This window comes from Gadus macrocephalus, chromosome 20, assembly GCF_031168955.1.
Source record: "Gadus macrocephalus chromosome 20, ASM3116895v1".
Lineage (NCBI taxonomy): Eukaryota > Metazoa > Chordata > Actinopteri > Gadiformes > Gadidae > Gadus > Gadus macrocephalus.
The window spans coordinates 9498212-9520983 of record NC_082401.1 but is presented as its reverse complement, the minus strand read 5'-3'; the positions used below and the strand labels follow the sequence as shown (position 1 = coordinate 9520983).

General features: G+C 47.0%; 1 pseudogene; it reads right to left on the bottom strand.

The window, feature by feature from the left end:
- Positions 1 to 22772, bottom strand: part of LOC132448827 (histone deacetylase 4-like) — a 101306-nt pseudogene that overhangs the window by 42076 nt on the left and 36458 nt on the right.

Genomic DNA, 22772 nt, shown 5'->3' with positions numbered 1-22772 from the left:
GTAACGTAGCAGAATAATATTGCTAACAGATCAATTTACACTAGCAGGCTTGCGTCACATAAGAGCAAACATACACACACAGAGAGCACCCTCTCCTGCTGCTAGGTCACACACACACACACACACACACACACACACACACACACACACACACACACACACACACACACACACACACACACACACACACACACACACACACACAAAATAGATGAGGAAAGAAGAAAGGAGAAACAATGAGAGAAGAGGAAAGTAGAGAACATTAGAAAATAATCAGTTTTCAGAGGAAGAGGAGAAGGCCCCAGAGGAAAGGGGAGGAGAGGAGATGAGAGGACGGAGGCTCCTTACCTTGATGTGTTCCTGTAGCTGCACCTCGTGCTGCCTGGACAGTTGTTCATGCTGCCTCTGGAACTCTGCGATCAGCAGCTGTCTCTGGACCTGCTGCTTGTGCTTCAGAGACAGGAGCTCCTCCTGGAGCTGCTGTTCCCCACCCCCTGAACACAACCACACACACACACACAGCTCCTTAACCACACACAGCTCCTTAACCAAACACACAGACAGCTCCTTAACCATACACACACACACACACACACACACACAGCTGCTTAACGACACACAACCCCACAGCTCCTTAACCTCACACACACATTCTGGCCTCCTACATACACACACACACACACACCTTCTTTAACACAACTCCTTAACCAGGAAATAAACCGCCTGATCCACAACCCCCACTACAGTCTCACCTGGTACCTGACCAGCCCCAGGGTCCGAGGAGGTGGGGGAGGTGGTGGAGGCGGGGGGCGCGGGGGGTCCCAGGCCGAAGTGGGGGGCCTGGGCTTGGTGCTGCTGCTGATGGGCCTGATGGATGTGGTGGTGGTGGGGGTGGTGGTGGTGATGGTGGTGGTCCACGATGCGGAGGTCCATGGGGAGAATGTTGGGGGTGGTAGGGGGCACCTGCATGGGGAGCACCGCCGCCGTGCTCACGTCCACTGGAAGAGAGAGAGAGATTCAACTTTATTAGTCAAGCCCCTTAGTCACAGCAACAGTCTCAAAGGGTTTCACAGAGCCCCATTATATGATGCCCCATAAGCACTGTAAAAGGACTTTAAGTCCCCAAACCCAGGGGGAAGGAAACCTGACAAGGACCCGTGCCAAGGATCGCTCCTTCCAGAGGCGGTCAGCGGTGCCGGAACCATGGCGCCGACAAGCACAACAAGCTCAGTTAGTAAGAAGTAGTTTAGCAATGAGTTAAATATCGATCGCTAAAATGTTTATACGGCACACTAGAATAGCAATCCGAATCAGTTGCCGTCGGTTAATGGAGGAGAGGAAAGGAAAGGAGATATTAGGAGATGGGCTTAGAGATTAGTCCTCTTCTGCAGTTGAAATTAGGCTATAAAATACGAAAATAAAGTTTGCAATAAAAGCAGAGGGGGTTGCCCTGGCAGATCTCCACACTTGAAAGCCTGTGAACACACGGAGGAACATTAAATATATATTATTATCCAAAGCTTTTAAAGTCAAGGCATTTATCTGTGGCATTTTGTGTTTGAAAAGCTTGTGTTTGAAAAGCTAGAAAATATCATCACAACATCGTTGTGAACACAACTGAGCAAACAAATATACATATGTGTATATTCACAGTAACACACACACACACACACACACACACACACACACACACACACACACACACACACACACACACACACACACACACACACACACACACACACACACACACACACACACACACACACACACACACATCTTTTTAACACAAGGTCGCTGCAGAGTGTGGTGCGTGGGGGAAGAAGTTCTTCGTTTGTGTGGGCAGATGTTTTGTAGAAGAATTTGCTACATGCGTGGGTAACCGATGAATGAGTGTGTGTGTGTGTGTGTGTGTGTTTGTGTATCAGTCTCTGCGTGTGCGTGTCAGTGAGTGTGCATGTGTGTTTAAAACAAGGCTGATCTGGTGTGAAGGTGTTACCAATGCCTGCTTTTACAACCACCTGTACCCTCAGTATCTCACACACACACACACACACACACACACACACACACACACACACACACACACACACACACACACACACACACACACACACACACACACACACACACACACACACGATCTCATGAATGCACATGGGGTGATGTGCAAGGCCTTTTATAATAACCCGCGCATCGGATCATATGTTTGTGCGTGCGCTTGGTAGTATGTTATTTAGCCGCCCCACAGCACAGCGTTTCCCCTGGGGGGCAGGCAGTTCAGCACAACAGAACTGAGCAGGGGATGTTTTTAATATGGCTAGCACCACATGCTGTACAACCACACTAACTTGCTCCAGACAAGAGGACACAGACAACGCTCCGCCAGACGCCAAGGCTCGCAAAGCACCGTGAGGCTCAACATTTCATTCCTTAAGAGTCGGTCGGCCTCCTGGTCTTTGGCTGAATGGGTAGAGTGTCTGGGTGCGAAGCAAACGTGGTGAGAGCGCCTTCAGGCATTATGCAGCCATTAGCTGGAACACAGTCTTCCTGAAAGTGTGAGACTAGCCCTGACTATAGCCACTTAAAGCCCTGGCGGAGAACCTCTTTTCACTCACTGTGGGTTTCCGTTAAGGCCTGCCTCTATCTCTATATCTATATCGATATATCTCTCTATATCTATATTTATACACAGACACATTATTTTCACATTTACACTTATGTTGTGCATATTCTAATGTAAAGCCCAAGTGCGATAAAAATAAACGGGCCTATTGGCAGGCTAAACATCTAAACCCACTCCACTGATGCACACATTGGTTAAGTAAGAGGCTTAAGATAAGAGCATTAGCAGTATGAAACATTAAATATAGTCAAACATGCATGCATGCTCAGCACACAAGCACACGCACACTTGTGCACGCACACACATTCACACACATATGTATATACTGTATGAGTGCACACACACAAACAGACACCTACAGAGACACGTCTGATCAAGGATAAAGTTTCGATTCAATTATGTGACGAGAGACACTTTTTTAACCTGAATCATACAGTCTATGGTATGAGCATACAGTCACGCACACAGTCACAGATTTGCATCCCTGATAGAACACCCACGTCACTCAGCTAGCTTGATGATGATGATACACCAGCGCCCACACACACACACGCACACACACAGTGCCATAAACTCACCTCACACCAATACACATGAACACTTACAGTACGTACCGTACACCCACACACATGCTGTCCAAAAAAACGAGAATACACTTCCTGCAGATTCTCACACACACACACACACACACACACACACACACACACACACACACACACACACACACACACACACACACACACACACACACACACACACACACACACACACACACACACACACACACACGAATGATGCAACATGGCAACAGGGCAAAAACAATCCCTTTGCTACGGCAGGGATTTACCGGCCCGCGTCATCACAAAACACCTCCACTATTCAATCTGCAATACCTCCCGCATATCATGAGCAAGTGATAGCCCTCTACTCCATCCTCGTACATCACTACTTTGTGCTTTACAAACACAGACCAAACACACAAGCATGCCAACAACAATCTGCTGTCGACATCATCTCTACCGGGGAGGGGTGGGTTGGAACAACGAAACAAAACCAAACCCAAAGCATTAGTGGACTTGGAGATTAGGGTTGTGTAAAAACGGCCCATAAAGTACATCTTGTGGTACACACACACACCGGAGTAATCCTACAGCAGATGACACCAAATACTGGCTCAGTCTACTACTACACCCCCCACCCCCCATCCCACCCCCCAGGGGTGAAATATCTACAGTCCAATAATGCTGTTATTAAAAAGCCCTGAGGGGTTTTTCATCTACGCAACACAAACAGATGCTTGGCCGACGAAACCATCGGCGAGGCATTCTTCAGAATATGCCCCGGCGGTTTATTGCGTACCGAACCAAGGACGAGGCAAAATGACGGCATTGGCCAACGCATTACGATATTGAATCGCCTCACAGCCTTTCTTGGGCTCTGTAATACTTTTCAAATCAGGCAGCAGCTGTGCAGTAGACGCGGCAGTTTTAGTGATTTACTGGGCGGAACGAAAATCGTTCAATTTATGACGCACATAATGAACGGGCACAGCGTGTTAGGGCTGGAAAACGCTTCAGTGCATAATGTCATAATATCCAATGTTGAAAATAATATTAAAACTTCCTGTGCATGCGAACGCTTTTCTTGGCAATCCAACCGTTTCTGATTGTGATTCCTGGCTCAGAATAAACATGACCTCACCTCTACTAGAGCACCGCACGCGGGCCCGGCGGGATGGCACCGTGCCCATACATGCTCCAATACCATTATTGATACCCGTGAAACCGGAGGAGTGCATGTCCGACCAATCACAGACGGCGTTGGTCCCGCCGCCGTCCAATGGGAAGGTGGTGAAGTGGTAGTAACTGTCTGGCACAGCCAATGGGAGGTCTGGTACAGGGCAGGAGGAAACCCAACACCCTCCTCTGGGGGATGAAGGGTGTGGTCCGACCAGACAGACTGGAGCTGCAGTGTGTGTGTGTGTGTGTGTGTGTGTGTGTGTGTGTGTGTGTGTGTGTGTGTGTGTGTGTGTGTGTGTGTGTGTGTGTGTGTGTGTGTGTGTGTGTGTGTGTGTGTGTGTGTGTGTGTGTGTGTGTGTGTGTGTGTGTGTGTGTGTGCGCGCGCTTTTAAAATGACCATCCCCTATCTTTATTCTGAAGGCTCGACAACCTCAAGGTTCGCAATACATTAGTGATGCTGCTAAATTGCCATTATTACATTACCGATAGATATGGCATACATATTGCATTACCAATTGATATGAAATATTTAGTACCGGCCTCGATTTGTCAGCAGCAGCTTTTGTGTGCATATGAGCTGTTACAGGCAAACACTTCCAAACTAGTGCCCTGTCTTTAAACTGATGCTATGGACATAGATTGGACGCGTGGATGGTCTCGGTCAAGCAGTTTTAAAAGGCAGTTATTACTGCTTGATTGTGCGAGACAATGCCCACTCATTGTGTAAGGGCTGATGTCTGACTGCTCATCAGCAGCGTGACAGACTGTGGCTCATCCCAAACGTAAGCATCTCGCTTATCTCTCCGTCGTTTCTGAGCTTCATACGATGGATGTGATCTGCCACCGTCAGTAAGGGGACCACGGCACCCCCAGAGTAGGGACTGGGTCTGTGACTTGAGCTACGGTGCCAGCCGGGTTTGACGAAGAGGAGGAGACGGGGGGGATGAGGGGCGGGGCCAGGGACTCAACCATTGGTCGTGATATGAGAGTTTTTGATTGGATTACATAAAGTGTCGATTCAGTTCCTTAAGTGAGTAATAGACTGTGGTTCCGGGAAGAGGCAATCAGTGACCATGAAATCGTCTCTCTGACCAATACGATGATTCACAGAATATGTTGCATTAAAAACAAGAACACTTACCAAATAAAAGCTTAATTTTTACAATTTCCTAAATGTTATTTTCCAATGTTCAATTATTACGCAAGTAGACAGGATATTTCTTTCTATAATATTAGATATATTAAACCGTCTGAATGCAATTTGGTTTGACACACACACCCTAACTGTCAATGAAAACGTTATTGTGCACACACAGTACACAAATACGTCAGTAACACAAATGTAACTTTGGCTGTCAACAGTTTCTAGAAAAAACAAAACAAACAAAAACAACACACACAAACAAAAACAAAGACCGCCCACCCACCCACCCAGAAGTAATCTGATGTTTCCAAACAGACAACACATCCACACAACAACAACAGGCCAGCAGTATGGTGGACTGATCAAATGCATGGTTTTGTCAGGGCCAGAGGTCAGTGTGGGGTGGCACTCAACACATTGGCCTCTTTCAGGTCCTCTCCAGCCTCGCCGAGACACGCATGAACTTGGCCTCAATTAGCGTCCCCTCCGCTCACCACTTTCCCATAGGCTGCTGGGAATAGCATGGGGCCCCCCGGCCCTCTGATGCCCAGTAGGCACGCATGCACGCACCCCGACACACACACCCAGGCACCAACTTGCATTGATCCTGATATACACACACCACACGCATGAATGCGTGCAAAGACCACACACACACACACACACACACACACACACACACACACACACACACACACAAAAGTATTGCATACACACAAACAAATATATCACGCACACACACAAATGTATCACACACACACAGCTAGCTGACGCACAGGCTGACTAACTGGAGCCCCAGTGTGTACGGAGGAGATACTGCCAGGCTGGCTGTGGCCATAGCCCTCTAACCTGCCCACAGGGACTGCCCCCCCTGGCCCCCAATATAACCACTTCCTAGTGCCTTATAATGAATTCAGACACTGGTCAGCTTGACCGGAAGTCCAAAACCCTTACCCAAGACATGATCTATCAGACAAGGAAACGATCCAAAAAAATCCCTCACTTCAGGGGAAAATGTCAGCACGACAAACCTGCTCACTCACACGGGCTATTTATAGACTGAACAACGGGACATGTTTTGCAATCACAGAAACATTCTTGCGTAATGCTGCATCTATATCCTCTACATATCCTTAATATGAATACAATACAGCAATTCATCTCCATGAACAATGCATTCATACGAAACTTAAAAGGACACCACTTTAATTGGACAAGATCCAATGCAGATCACCGTCATCACTGTGAACACTATTCCACATGGGATTGTGGCATGAGGACATACTCTTGGTGCAAACCCTGAATACACCTTGTGTACGCTGGCTAGCGTGCATCATATCGATGCTCCACTAACAAAAGGAGCAGCTAACCGATCACTGACGGGAGAGGATGCCGAGGCGAGCCGGAGAGCACATGACCACATACAGCCTTCTGCAGACACAGACCGGGACAGAGAGAGAGATGAGTGGGAGGGAGGGATGATTGGAGAAAGGCACGATCCGAAAGGGCAAGCGAAATAGAGAGAATGAAAGATTCAATTGAGAGGGAAAATGGAGTAGAAAAGGAAAGCAGGGGCGAGGGAGCGAGAGAGCGAGAGAGATAGAGGAACTAGAGGGAGGACCCTGACCAGAGAACCAACGCAGCCAACACACACACACCCACTCCATCATCCATAGTGCTGGGGTCCACCAGTCTCTTGGTGAACCATCTCCCATCCGGACTGTACGGACTGTATGTTAAGCAGCAGAGGGCAACATGAGGCCTCCGATTAGAAGTCAACACACCAATCACATCTTCAGTTCTAGGGGGGGACGTCCAGTCCCGGGGTACGGAATAGTCCAGCGGTTAAGGGGCTTGATTCCCAGATGAAAAGGTTCTTGGTTTGAACTCCAATAGCCGAAGCGTCTCTGTAGGCATCCTAAAGCAAGTGGCCCTCCACCCCCCCCCCCCCCCCCCTGCTCATTAAGGGCATGGACCAGAATAATTGAATATTAAAGTCATCCAGGGGGCTAGATATGGTTTGAAGGGGAGGGGTACTGCTTTTTTTTTTCCCCCACCGATTTCTCAGTTTCATTGCAAACATTTGTGGTGTTTATTGCTTGGGAGAGCATTGTTGATGATGACTCATGCAGCACACGCTGCATTCCTTCATAAAGGAACTACTGCAGAACAGAAAAGTCTGAAGGCCAAAGAGAAAGGCAACTTTAACCTTAGACATAAGGAAGATAGAAAGTAGCAATAGTCGATTATTTCCTTAAAACTTGAATTAAAAAAAAACAATACTTGAAAAAAGTATTTAAATAATTTAAAACGGCGAAAGTGTAGGCTTTTATGTTGAACAGAGAACAGCATGAAGACATGGTATAGCTCTCCTTTCAACAGACTGTTCTTTGCGGTTCCCAGACTCCTGAGATGTGTACATTCATAGGACCCTAGCTAGCGTTCAATCAAACCGTTTCTATTCCACGACCGATCCAAGCGGTGCAATAATCAATGGAAGGAGCGAGGATCCACAATCCGTCAACATGGCTTTAATTAAAGTGTTTAATCGCTCTGTCACACCATAGTTTCCCCTCTTTTTAATCTCTCATAACCCCCCTCCCCCCGGCCCCTCCCCTCTAACTCTCTCTCCATCTCTCTGTACCTCGCCCGCCCCAGGCTAGCGTCATGGATCAAACGGCTATTTATAGAACAGGATTTCCCTCTGGGAAAGACCCAGTCCCACCAGACAAGTGCGCGCACACACACACACACACACACACACACACATACATACACACACACACACACACACGGTAGCAGTAAATGTGCTTCCTGACATTGCAGTGTTGAGTGTCATAGTTTGGTTAGCATGGCGGTGGTCCCAGGGGACAGCGCGGGGTGCCATGGTGACCGGTGGGATTAGTAGCACCGGTTGGCCGGGGTGATGGAGAGGGGTGTGGCCTCGGGCTGAGCACGGACCAATGAGCGCCAAACAGCAAAAAAAAATGCGAGACCAGCACATGGCTGGACTGTGAGCACCTCAGCACTATCTGGCTGTGTGTGGTGCAGGTGGAAGACGGTGACTGAACTGCAGTGTGTGTGTGTGTGTGTGTGTGTGTGTGTGTGTGTGTGTGTGTGTGTGTGTGTGTGTGTGTGTGTGTGTGTGTGTGTGTGTGTGTGTGTGTGTGTGTGTGTGTGTCCCACCCTCCCTCCCACTCCTCTTTTGTCTACCCACCCACAAACTCAACTCTCCTTCCTCCTCTTTTCACTTGACTCCTGGAGTCTTTGGTCCCTTACATCATTGTTTCCCCCCACCCTCACTAGCCCTGTTGTCATGGCTGCACACACGTGCGTGCATGCATGCGGGCCGTCACCACTTGTGTGCACTAAAAGGGAACCTGTTTCCCGTAAACAATCTTTACAGTGAGCCTTGTGGAAACAGGGTGCCAATAGGCTGGCAGGGCACCGGGCCGGACACAGAACCACGCTGGAACACAGCAGCGAGTGACGTCAGGAGGCACCACGGTGGGGTGGGAGCGAGCGCAGGATGAGTCAGACTCGACGCAACGATACAGGCGGCAGCCGACGAGGGTTTGAACGTTCGCACATCCGGTCCGTCGTCATGGGGACCGCATCCCTGTCCTTGACTGATCAGATGCGAGCATGTCGGTCCTCACTTTGAGGACATACCACGCGATTCTTCGGCTCGCCAACAGAAAAGCTACACTTGCATGCCGTACCGTGCAATACAGCCACCCACATAGGTTCACACACACGTACACACAAACAGACACTAAACACACACACACACAAAGTGTAAGTGAACATATTTAAATGTGGTGTAAAGAAGAAAACAACCCAGCATCATCACATGCCCCAGCATTGAATAAAATGGTGTCAGTTTGCTGAGTTGAGAGAAAATACAGTGAATAGATACTCGAAAGTAGAGTGTGTACAAACTGTCTAGTGTAAAATCTTTTCAAAGAGGCATACATTTTTTTTGTTAAAACATAAGCTGTTTTAGTGAAACGGCTTTCATTTAGTTGCAACACACACACACACACACACACACACACACACACACACACACACACACACACACACACACACACACACACACACAGTCAGTGCCATCTGTTTCATCAAACTACAGCAAGTGTTGCTCTGGCTTAAACTCTGAACATCACACTAACATTAATTTAACACTGTTAATACTCTCACACACACCCACGCACAGACTTGCATACACCCACACCCAAACAAACGCAGGCACACACACACACCCACACCATGTAAATATATCCCTTCAACAAAACCGTAACATGTCATAGCACGCACGTACACACAATCACACACACACAGACACAATTCAGCTCTTACCCATTGGTGGTGTGGTCCGTAGAGTTTTTTTGTTTACGTGTGTGTGTGTGTGTGTGCGCAGGAGAGCTCCGCGGGAAAGAACTAGAGATGTAAAGTCCACTGCAGGGCAGAACTCAGCCAAAAAAAACTGCCTGTGTCTATCGCCTAGGGAACCGCTCCCTCTGCCCCTCTCTCCCTCTCCCTCTCTCTCTCGCTCTCCTTCTCTTGGTCTGTCTCGCTCTATCGCTGCTCTCTCTGCGCTGCTCACTCCGCCACTGACGGCAGCACTCTGCTCTGCCCGAGCAAACTCTGCTTTCCCTCTCTCCCTCTGCGCCTACTGTCCCCTCCCACTCCCGCTCTCTCGCTCTCTGCCTCTCTCTCAGTCCTCCTCCCTCCCTCCCTCCCTCCCTCCCTCCCTCCTGATGGTGACATCACAGACCTCGGCGCTTTGTACATTTTTAGCTGTCTATGTTTATGGGTCTCTCTGCAGGCTTTAGTACAACATCATGTAATCTACCTCTTTGTTGACACGGGACTCGTACGTGCGTGTTTCCAAAGCAGCAAAAAGTATGCAACCAAAACTTGAATTGGAATTGAACAGAAAGTGTGAACATTTCAGTTAAGGCTACATCCCTCCCTCCCTCCCTCCCTTCCTAGGGGTGAGATGTTTATAGAGTGGCGAAGTCACAGCCCTTCCGGTAGGGCTCATGGGACCTATGAGATCGAAAAATATGAATGGGTGTCAATGGAGAGAAAATAATTATTTTCTGGTCCCGGTCTTTATATGCCCTGGATTACACATATGTTGTTTGTGGATTTAAAGGATAATTTTTCATGCAAAGAGTTCGACCGTTTATTGTGCAATTGTTCAGATAAAGGCTGTAGAGAAAACACAACGAGAAAGACTACACGGCTCGTATGTGACGTCACGCTCCCTGCGACTGGCGTGGAGAAGACCGACAATCTTCCCATCGGCATAACTGAAACTCTGCACGTGCCCCGACTTATAATGGTTTTCACCTCTTTCGATGCTTTTATCCTCCCCTTGGAAAAAGCGGTGAAGTGGGGCAGAGAGATCGCCATCTCTGTGCCGAGTTCCAAGGGCGGGTGTGGTGACTTATATCATATGCGTCGAGAGCAGCGAAGAGCTGTAGTTCACAAAGCGGCCTCACATAAAACCTAAAATTATCAAACTTCTTCACGAACATTTTTAGTTTTCTTTGCATGAAAAATTATCATTTAAATCCACAAACAACATATGTGTAATCCAGGGCATATAAAGACCGGGACCAGAAAATAATTATTTTCTCTCCATTGACACCCATTCATATTTTTCGATCTCATAGGTCCCATGAGCCCTACCGGAAGGGGCGTGACTTCGCCACTCTATAGGGGAGGGGCTTCATTGAATGGTCAGCTGGGGTTATTAGCCATGCAGATAGATGAGCCGATGGAGTGACAACGAAGCCAACCAATGACTGCCATTTTATATCTTACGGTCATATTGCACACACACACACACACACACACACACACACACACACACACACACACACACACACACACACACACACACACACACACACACACACACACACACACACACACACACACACACACACACACACACACAGAGAGACCGATCTGACTAACATGAACTAAAGTCAACAAGTAGTGGGCGGGCCTGTGTTTATGTGTATGTGTGTGTGTTTTTAAGTACTTGCGAAGACATTCCTTTGTCAGCCCAAAATTAAAGGCCAACCTCAGGTAAAGGGAATTCTTATTGGGCGTGGGCGGACCTAAAAAGTGTTGTGTTTGCATGACAAAGGATTACCATATAGATCAATGGTGCAACTCAATCAATTAATGAATAATAGATCACTGGGTAATGTTTGAGAACTATTTATCTTCTTTCGCTCCGTCTATTTTTAGCTTGAAAAATTCATCAAATCAAATCAATTAATTTGAGTTTATTTTTGTCAAATCACGAGCAAATCATCATATCTAGGCTAACAACTCCACACTTTCTCACTTCCTGAATTTTTTTACAATAAAAATTACATATTTTTTTGTATAAATACTAAAAAGAATAAAGGTTTGGCTCCACTGGATTGGAAGAAGGACAGAAAATAAGTATTCTGAATCTCGCATTGTCCATGTGTTAAAGAAATCCATTATTTTTAGACTCCGCAGAGCCACAGCGATCCATTAAGCAGAGGATTAGAACTAACCGCCTCAAAGCAGTTATCTCTTCTCCCACCGCCACAGAGGACCAAAGGGAGAGCACTCCCCCTTTGCTACTGATAATATATGCTATTAAAAAAAAAAAAGGCACGCTTGAACTTCCAAGTTGTCGATGTAGACCATAGACGGGAACACCGGAAAAGACAGGGAGAACTGGCTTCCTTGTTTGATCTCTGCTGTTTATCACTAGATTGTGTTAGTGTGTGTGTGTGTGTGTGTGTCAACAGTGGCTATTTTTGAAGTATTCAGCAAGCAGCATTGTTTGCTCTGACCCCACACACACACACACACACACACACACACACACACACACACACACACACACACACACACACACACACACACACACACACACACACACACACACACACACACACACACACACACACACACACACACCCCAGAGATAAGGTGTTTGTCATCAGTGTGTTGACGTCAGAGTTGAGTTTTCCGGGGTAAACAAAGCGCGGCCGACGAGCATGGCTTTGGGCGAGCGAGCGAGCGCCAGCAAGCTCTGTCGTGTGAGCGAGGCCAGTGAACGAAGAGGCAGAGTGATCCTAACCCTACGTGAGGTACAGCGCTGGGTGGCAGTGCTGTTCATCAATGCACTGGGGCCATTTGGGAATGGATTCACTGAATGCACCACTGATCCATGACAACAACATTTATTTGTGAGGAGTGACCATTTTACAGCCATGAACCAGCAGCACGTCTGTGGAGATCCAGAGGCTGTGTTGCTCTTGTCAAAATGTTATTTTATTATTTTTTGCTAGCGAGTGATGGAATGTTCAGGGAGTGAGTGAGTGAGTGACGTGGTGTTGAGGGAGTGAGTGTGCGAGCAGTCTACGGTAGCCAGAAGATACTTTGTTTCTTTAGGCAAACTGCAGAGAGTGTCAACAACTCTCTGCAGCAACCCCCCCCCCCCCAACCCCCTCTAGGAAAGCCTTTTTTGTGCAATGTGTTAGGAGCGATGATAAAATGTGACTGGGGAAAGTGACAGACAGATCATAATAGTTGATCATAGAAAATGATTCCCCCCCTCTCCCTCTCTCACAACCTGCAGATCCTCAGCTCCGACTGCTACTATGGACGCACCTTCGAAGGGGATACATCTTGGTTTTATGGCGCTGTATAGCGTAAAGAGACAAATAATCTGTTGAGGGGCCTCGGGGGGGGGGCTGTGTGTGTGTGTGTGTGTGTGTGTGTGTGTGTTAAATACAAAGAAAACAATAAAAAAAAAAAGAGCGACTTAATCTCTGTCTATGTTTAATACATGAGGGCCTGTGCGTATGTTTTTATACAATTCTGATGCGTGTGTACATACACGTGTGTATATATGTATATTTATATATATTTATTTATATCCATCTAGAAATCTGTGTATATATAATTGATAGAGTGTGTGTGTGTGTGTGTGTGTGTGTGTGTGTGTGTGTGTGTGTGTGTGTGTGTGTGTGTGTGTGTGTGTGTGTGTGTGTGTGTGTGTGTGTGTGTGTGTGTGTGTGTGTGTTAAATATTACATGTGGCGTAATGATTGTGAGCGTGCAGGAGTACAGTCCCTGGCAGCCAGGCAGACGGAGAGATGAATAAATAATGACCATCGTCCGCCACACGGAAAAATCACGCACACACATGTGCACCCACGCACACACGAAAAGAGCCTCCAGAAACATCCTCCGCCCCTCATCTGCTATCCGCAGCTGGTGTGTGTGCGTGTGCGTGTATGTGTGTAGGGGGGAGGGGCTGCCTTTTATCCATCCCTCTTGAGGATTTCAGGCCGACTCCAAATATATGAGATACGATGTCATTTATTATTGATTAGGGTTATTTATAATACACACACACACTCTCTCTCGGTTTTCCCTTTCAACCTCCCTATGGTGCGTGTGTGTGTGGGTGTGTGCCTACATGCATTAACTGTACATATGTGTGTGTTTCAGACTCTGAAACAAATAGTTTATTTTTGTTTGATGACCTCCTTTCCTCTTTTAGACTCTCCCCCCCCCCCCCCCCCCCCTCCCCCCATAGAAGACCTTATCACCTACAACTGCTGGCTCAGCCCAGATCAACATGGAAGCCAAACAAAGGCGCACTCTTAGAAATGTTAACCAACCCTGGTGCCTTTCCGAGAAATTTAACCCATGTTGCACCAACATATACTGTACACACTATACAATCAACACAAAGAAAACAAAACAAAAACACCTAGGAACTGAACAATGGAATATTCAGTCTGTAAGTGTGTCTACTTCCGGCCCTATGCATCAGCGAACACACACACAGTTTTTTTTTACATTGATAGATACATGAAATAAAAAATATAAACACAAACCTAAAATCACGCTAGAAGCTGTAGTGTCTGAATGCATGTGTGCGACATATTTTATGTTATTGCTATTAAGTGCTAGCCTGGCTAACGCAAGACCTCATCTCAATCTACATTGAGATGAGGTCTGGGAACCACACATTCATTTTCTCGTATTTGAGGCGTGGTTTACGATTGCCCGGAGCCGTTTATTGGGCGCTACGAATGTCTATCATACGAGTCTGTACGTAGCTCATAGCCAATCAAAGCCTGTTGGTAGCAGGGCAAAGACATCCTTCTTGGTAATGAAAGAGTTTTAACGCCGAAAGTTGCTATTTTTTCAAAACAAACTTGGGTTCTAAACTGCTTAGAACACTATCTAAGGCTGCATCGAACGGTAACGCGTATGGGCAGCATGGGTACCAGGCTAATCAAGTGCCAATAAGCCAAAACAAAAAGTAGAAAAAAACATACCAATTGTTTTATCAAATAATAAAAACTCGAAAGAAATAAAAATCTCTGAATGCAAGACAACAAAGGACACCGCATCTCTCTATCTATCTGTCCAGACCCCTGGGGGAGCTGCGGTCATGTATTTTTTACTCCCTGTCTGGATGCTAATGTTTCCCTGCACAGCCACTCCTACGGCAGACAGGGAACCATTAGCTCCCGTGGCTACGCTACACACAGCTCCAACGAGCACCCCCTGTGCACTCAGAACCCCCAGGTCGGACTGGTGGCCCTGCAGGACACACACACACACACACACACACACACACACACACACACACACACACACACACACACACACACACACACACACACACACACACACACACACACACACACACACACACACACACCAGGATAGTTAATCATAAGTATAGTTGCAGGCTGTCGGTCGATAATAAAGACCCTTTCGTCATTCATCATTCGCCGCTTTTACTACCTCTATCCTGAGTACTGAGCGTGCCATTGGCTCAAGAGGCAGGTCACAAAGGAGGTAGGGGTTAGGACCATCTTGCTCAAGGTGGTGGTGATGGTGCAGCTAGTTATGGTTGTGGTGGTGATGGTTGTGTTGGAGTTGGAGGTGGAAGAGCTGGTGGTGGTGAAGGTGTAGATGGATGGAGGTGGGGGCCGACGAGGTGGAGGTAGTGGTGCTGGAGGAGTTGGTGGAGCCTGAAAGGAGGGGGTCACGTCCGGACCATGGAGTGTTCATCTATTATATATGGTTCCAAAAGCCCCCCTCCACCCATGGAGCAAAGATGCGGCTTTTAAGAGCCTTCACAACAACGCGCAATTATGTGTGTGTTCATACGCGTGTGTGTGAGCGTGGAGAAATAGGCCTACAGACCTGTCAATATACTGAATGTGATGCAGACAGACAGACAGACAGACAGAAAGCCAAACAGACAGACAGACAGACAAATCAAGAAAGAAGCCAAAAATCAAAAAAAATCAAATAAATCAAGCCGTTCACTCCAGAATAAACATTGGAGGTAGCGAAGTGGAAAAACAAACTGGAAAAACACCCCATCACTTTGATTTCAAGGACCATACATCTGTGCACACATGCACCGTGCACACACTCATATGCACTTACACACACAAAAGCATCTACCACACACACACATGCCTCCATGCAATATTAATAACTTGGAAAAATGAAAAAATGAAATCCCACACACACACACACACACACACACACACACACACACACACACACACACACACACACACACACACACACACACACACACACACACACACACACACACACACACACACACACACACACTCCACCATTAGGTGTGTGCTGAGGATAGTAATGGCTACCATACTCTTGTAGTACATACAGAGCTCGTCACATCCAAGATGGTAACATATACCAACTCGACTCTACTGTATGAGGCTGAACCTGTGGCTGAGGGACCGGATTCTAGCAGGGGTTTGTGTTAGTCTCTTCTTCTCTCCGTCTACCCCGCTCTCCCCCTCTCACTCTCACCTCTCTCCCCCTCCTACACACATCCAGCCCAGACCAGACATTTCAAGCAAATCAAAAATACAGACTGGTCCTTATACAAAATTCATAAGTGGGAAGCATGAAAAAAGGATGTCCAACCCCTTCAGACTCAGACGGAGGAACCAGACTGCACTCTGGCATATATTTTAGTGCTATAAATATATACAGATATTTTTAACATTAATTATAACTTAATAGGACCTGTTGAGTGGTTTTAGCAGTCCCAAATGCACCTGTGAATGCAGCACTCCTATTATAGTTATACAATAAAAATAAAGGCTTTCTATTTTATTCAGGCATTAAGACCAAACAACCTGCAAAAAGGCAGACCAGGTCCGTCTGTCTGTCGGTCTTGTTCTTCTTGAACTCCCAAATCTAGCTAGTTTAACTCAATCCAGGCTCTTTAAGTGTGTTACTCACTTTCTAAATGCGGCTTTCTATATGTGAGCTTTTCTTTCTATTTTTATGCGCGTGTAGTTTGAGTAGTGTGAAGCGTGCAGTGTGTGTGTGTGTGTGTGTGCGCTCACCCGAGGCTATATCTGGACTGATATAATTAGTAAGCGGGGCACTCCATTTTACTCCTCAATTCCCTCTCTTCTCTTAAATCAGACTTTTCTGGTTATACTTCTCTCTGCTTTATCACATCCCACAGACCGGCAACCTTGCATCATTACACTCCTCTTATCTTATCTCCTCTTCCCCCGTTCCTCTTCATCTCCTCATTGCCCATCCTCAACCCCTCTCTCACTCTCTCCTCTCATCCATCCCTTCCTCTGGTCTCTCCCCCTCTTCTCTCCTCCCCCCCCCCCCCCTCTCCTCCACCCCTTCCTCTGGGCTCTCCCCCTCTTCTCTCCTCCTCTCCCCCCTCTCCTCCTCCACCCCTTCCTCTGGTCTCTCCCCCTCGTCTCTCCTCCCTCTCCTCCATTCCTTCCTCTGGTCTCCCCTCCTCTCTCCTCTCTCCTCTCTCCTCACAGAACAGACAACAGCTCCTGCGGGCCCTGGTTCGAGGCCAGGGGGAGCGCCTGGGGGGTTCGGTGCCTGTCTAGCCCATGTAGGAGACCCTGGCATGGGAGGTAGAGTGGACCCAGACGACCCCGCCCCCCCACACTAAACTGAAAACAATGTGGCCCAAGGGTTGGATACAAGGTGGAGTAGTGAGAAATATAGGTCACATGTATTGATACATAATGTAAGTGTAGAAATGCAGATGAAGGCAATGGCTGCAGGCGATTGATTGCTTCCCCGGTTTTCATTCATAAATGACACTGATAATATTCCGCTTTGGAGTGGAGAAACGCACTCGACGGAGAAGGCAGTTCACCCAGAGTTCATGGTTTGTATGATACGTGTGTGCCCATTAAAAATGGGTTCACAACAAACCCTTTTTGTTTTTGCCTTGAATATGTTGTAGCCTTGAATCCACTGCTGCTCCTACCTCTACCACTCATCCTCCTCCTCCTCCTCCTCCTCCTCATCTCTCCTAAGCTCCCTGCTCCTCTCTCTTCACAGCTCCTCCTCTCTCTTCCTCCCAGCTCCTCTCTCCTTAACAGCTCCTCTTCTCCCTGCTCCTCTCTCCCCCTTGACTGGCACCTGGCACCCAGAACCACTGTCCATGCCAGGGCCATGGGGAGGAGGTGGAGTGGGAGGAGGTGGAGAGGAGAGGAGGGGGAGGAGGTGGAGAGGAGGGGGAGCCAGGATCCATGCAGGCCATCTGGGAGACTGGCACTAGTGTCCGGGGTGACACAGAACCAGCGCCAACACACACGCACACGCACACGCACACACACACGCACACACACACACAGACAGACAGACACACACACGAGACAGACAGACACACACACACACACACACACACAAGACAGACCAACAGACAGACAGACGGACACAAACACACCAGACAGACACACACACCAGACAGACAGACAGCCAGACAGACAGACGGATGGATGGACGGACGGAACCTGGTGAGCACCCAGCTCTCATCCAGTGGTAAAAGGTCAAGGACACCTAGAGAACATGACCTCTGGTTCTCTCTCTCACTCTCTCAGACAACACACAGTGAATTGTTACATTACTCCTCGTTTGTTATCCATCATCCAATCTAGCTCTTCCTTCTGTCTTCCTCCCATCCTTCACACACACACACACAGCGTCTGGTGTTGGACAGCCATGTGTGTGTGTGGGCTGCAGCTAATTTGTGCAGAGCAAGAATAGAAATCTGCTTGGCTGGAGGAGAATCAGCTCGGTTTAGCTCACAGTGCACTACACGGGCAACACACTCACACACACACACACACACACACACACACACACACACACACTCACACACACAGACACACACACAAACCTTTCTGTAGTTGTTTTTCGAACTCATTTTCAAGCAAATACACTAGGAAACATGGAGCATAGTTTGGTCTGAATTTTGCAGTATAGCCAACTTACGCTTGGCTGAAATAAAAATGCAAAGAAGTGGTTATGAACCGGAAGTGTAAGCTTCAATACAACTTTGTCAGCAAAGCAATTTCAATCAATCTTTTCTATTGTGGGTAAAAATGCAATGATGGGAGTGGTGGTTTTACATGAGATGTGAATGGAGGTGAATGGAGAGCAAAGAAGTGAGGGGAGAGAAGGGGAGAGGCCAGAGCAGTTTAGGTGAGGAGGGGAGGAGAGGAGAAAGCGAAGAGGACTCTTGGTTATGAGAGGAGAGATCTGAGGGGAGGTGTGGAGAGGAGAGATGTTTAGGGAGGTGTGGAGATGAGGAGTCTTGTTTAGGCGAGGAGAGAAGTGAAGGGAGGAGTTGAGGTAAGAGGAGTCTTGGTTAGGAGAGGAGATGAGAAAAGTGAAGGGAGGAGTGGGGCTAAGAAGGGGGGTTAAAACACACCTTTTCGAAGGGATAACATGGGAGTATATTGAGAGTGTAGCTTGTGTTATTATTTTCCAAAAAGTACCATGGTTACAGGTTAGTAACAAATATTTAAAACAGACAATTTGCAGCCAAGATTTATATGCAACCCGAGAGCAGCAGTTTCAAAACCACTTCCTCAGGCAAACAGGTTTAAATAAGGGCAAACAGCCAAACAATAAAATAAAACATTTGACTGGTAGTAACGTTCCACTAAGGAGGAACCAAAACACATAAACATGGACTTCTACTGGCAAAAAAAGAAAACTATGTTGACTTACAAATTAAACCAACCACCCACACACAGTGCCTTACACACACAGTGCCTTACACACACACACACACACACACACACACACACACACACACACACACACACACACACACACACACACACACACACACAGTCTTGGCAAGCCATGGGAACAAACTTAACACGTTTGATAAGCGTGTTAATAGAACATCGCATTTCCTGCGCGGAACAAATGTCGCCATTTATTTTTGGGGGGCTGCATCAAGAAAACAGATCGGATTGATTGAGAGGAAGTGTTATGATTTGTTATAATTTGTCTAGCCAGGGCCAGATCTCGTTTTAGAGGAACGTCAGAGCTTAACAGCGGCACAATACACCCCGTCATTAGGTGTGGACGAGGAGCCTGCTGTCACAAGTTATTACTGTTATTACTGCGATTGGTGGGCTCGGGAGGCAATGCCACACTGGCCAAATCTGTTTATTACTGCAGATATATAGAGATATATATATATATATATATATAATTATTTATTTTTTTACTGCATACATATTCTATCTATCTATCTATCTATATATATATATAGGGGAAAGAAGGGTATAGTATAGTTTGGCTCACAGCCGGCCGTACTTGGTTTGTACCTCATTGTCCCTAGCTGCTCGTGAGTAGCATGCATCTAGAATACACTGCAAGTCGCCTTAGGTCATATTTATTGTAGTTTCAATGCTTCCACATGCTTTGGAAAACAGGGGACACACAGATGTATGTTTATATGAGTACCAATCATGTTTGTGAAATGCAGGTAGAAGGCTAGGTTAGATTTTGTTCAAATATCCTGGTGAAATCCCAGAGATAATTACAAGAAAATATATTGTAAGGAAAAGAAAAGACAGAAAGCCTTCCAATTCAAAGTTGCAGTTGAGGTTATGGTAGCCGTCATTTTATTGGCCTGGCCAAACATGGGATCATTAAATGATCCTCCGTACATTTTGTATTTGGATATTAGATAACATAATTGGAATTTTTCGGTAGCACTGAAATATTTGATAAACATAAATACAGCAGTTAGCAATGTTATTTTTTTCCATTTGCTTTGCTGATGGGATATGGATTGGTGACTTACTGAACGGTTCAGTAAGTGACACCATGTTAGCAATAGTCTGTGTGAGCTCATGTCAACGCGTGTGTGTTAGCATGCGTTTGTGCGTGTTGCCAAACCTAAACCCGTGTTAGCATGTGTTAGAATGCATTAGCGAATGTTTACGTCTCTTAGCATGTACAAGCGTGGTTTTGCGTGCGTCAAAACGTTAACCCGCGATAGCATGTGTCAGAATGCATTAGCGAACGTTAGTGTCAGTTAGCAAGCATTAGCAGACATTAGCACCTGTTAGCACGCATAAGCGTGCATGCGCCTCTTTTGGCGGGGCTTAAAGGCCGTGTAACCCTCAGCGGAGCCACGGCAGACCTCGCCAGCAGGGTTCTTAGCCGACATGTGTCATACCCCGCGACAGCATCGATCCTCCGCCACATGGGGATGACATGCTGGAGGTGGGCTGACAGCTCGCTGTCACCGCGTGAACTTCCCACGTTCCTGTCAACCACAGTGAGAGAGAGAGAGGGCGAAGCTCGATTGACACATCCCTCTCTCTCTGTCCCTCTCTCACCCTCTCTCTCGGCCTTCACGAGCACAAACACTCACACTCTTCAACCTGACCCGGAGCGCGTCGGAGATGAATGCATCATGGCCGATGCTAAAACCAGCGTGTGACACTACAGCTTTGGGGAGGTGATTACGGGCTCACGGAGTCATTACAAGATCACGCCATCATACGCAACACACATGGGAGCAAAACACTCCGAAAACCCGCCCACACTAAAAGCCAAAAGGAAAACACACCCCTCCGAAATCGCACGCATACAAATAAACACACACATACGTACGTAAACAAGTGTACAGTATTCCTAGGTCAGAGCACCAAATGGCAAGTCAGCAGGCCGGGCCAGTAATCCCAGCGACACCAGTAAGCACCAGTTCAGCCAGAGTGACGTTACCCATTCCAGATGTCAGCTGGAATACATGACACCACCCCATCTACGCAGCCACACCGCAAACCATCAACAACAGCTGAAAACCAGTATTACATGACATTTACATTACATCTATTTTGATGAGCCTTTAATCCAAAGAGACTTACAAAGTGAGTACAGCAAAAAACTCCAACAAGCAGAACGCTACAGGTGCTACGTTTAAAAAAATAAATAAAAAATGCTTCTGAAGAGAACGAATATATTTTTAATCTGCGACGAGATAGCAAGTTATGCACCCGTCACACCTGTTGTCCAACATGCCCTATTTGCAGGACTTACGGAAGCAGTCAACCAGGAAGCTTTTCTACAGTATGTAGAAGTATGTTGTAACCCTACACACACAAAAAAAAAGACACACACACACACACACACACACACACACACACACACACACACACACACACAACCTACCAGTCTGGAAGTGGTTCATGGTGGATGCCTTCAGCAGCTCCAGAGGCTGCTCGGTGTGGGTTAGACAGCCTGGAGAGAGAGAGCGAGAGAGAGAGAGAGAGACTATAGGTGAGACATCAAACCAGAGAACAAACCATGAAAACAACCATCACAACAACCTTCATCTTCCACCCAGCAACTATAGAGCTCATAATGAGCCCAGGTGTGGAGCGAGGTCTCTGGTTCCCTGGGTAGAAGAGCCATCCATAACTCAACAGATGCAATGAGTGCATGTGAATGCGTAATACATGATCATTAGAGTGGGAGTGGGAATACAGTAACTGAATAAAGAAGCATGCGATAGCAGGCTATATATAGCCTGGACTCAAACACACACACACACACACACACACACACACACACACACACACACACACACACACACACACACACACACACACACACACACACACACACACACACACACACACACACACACACACACACACACACACACACACAATTATTTCAACAATCAATACCTTTGACAAAACAACAGTCTCTTTACAAACCCAAGAAATATCTCTCAAAGATGCATGTTCGTCTAAATAGCAAAACACAGTACCTGATTTACTGTTTCCCCAGTAAAAAGGAGGCATTGCTTTCTTCAGACTCGTTTCGTCTAGACAGAGGGTACAACTGGGATCAGCATCGCA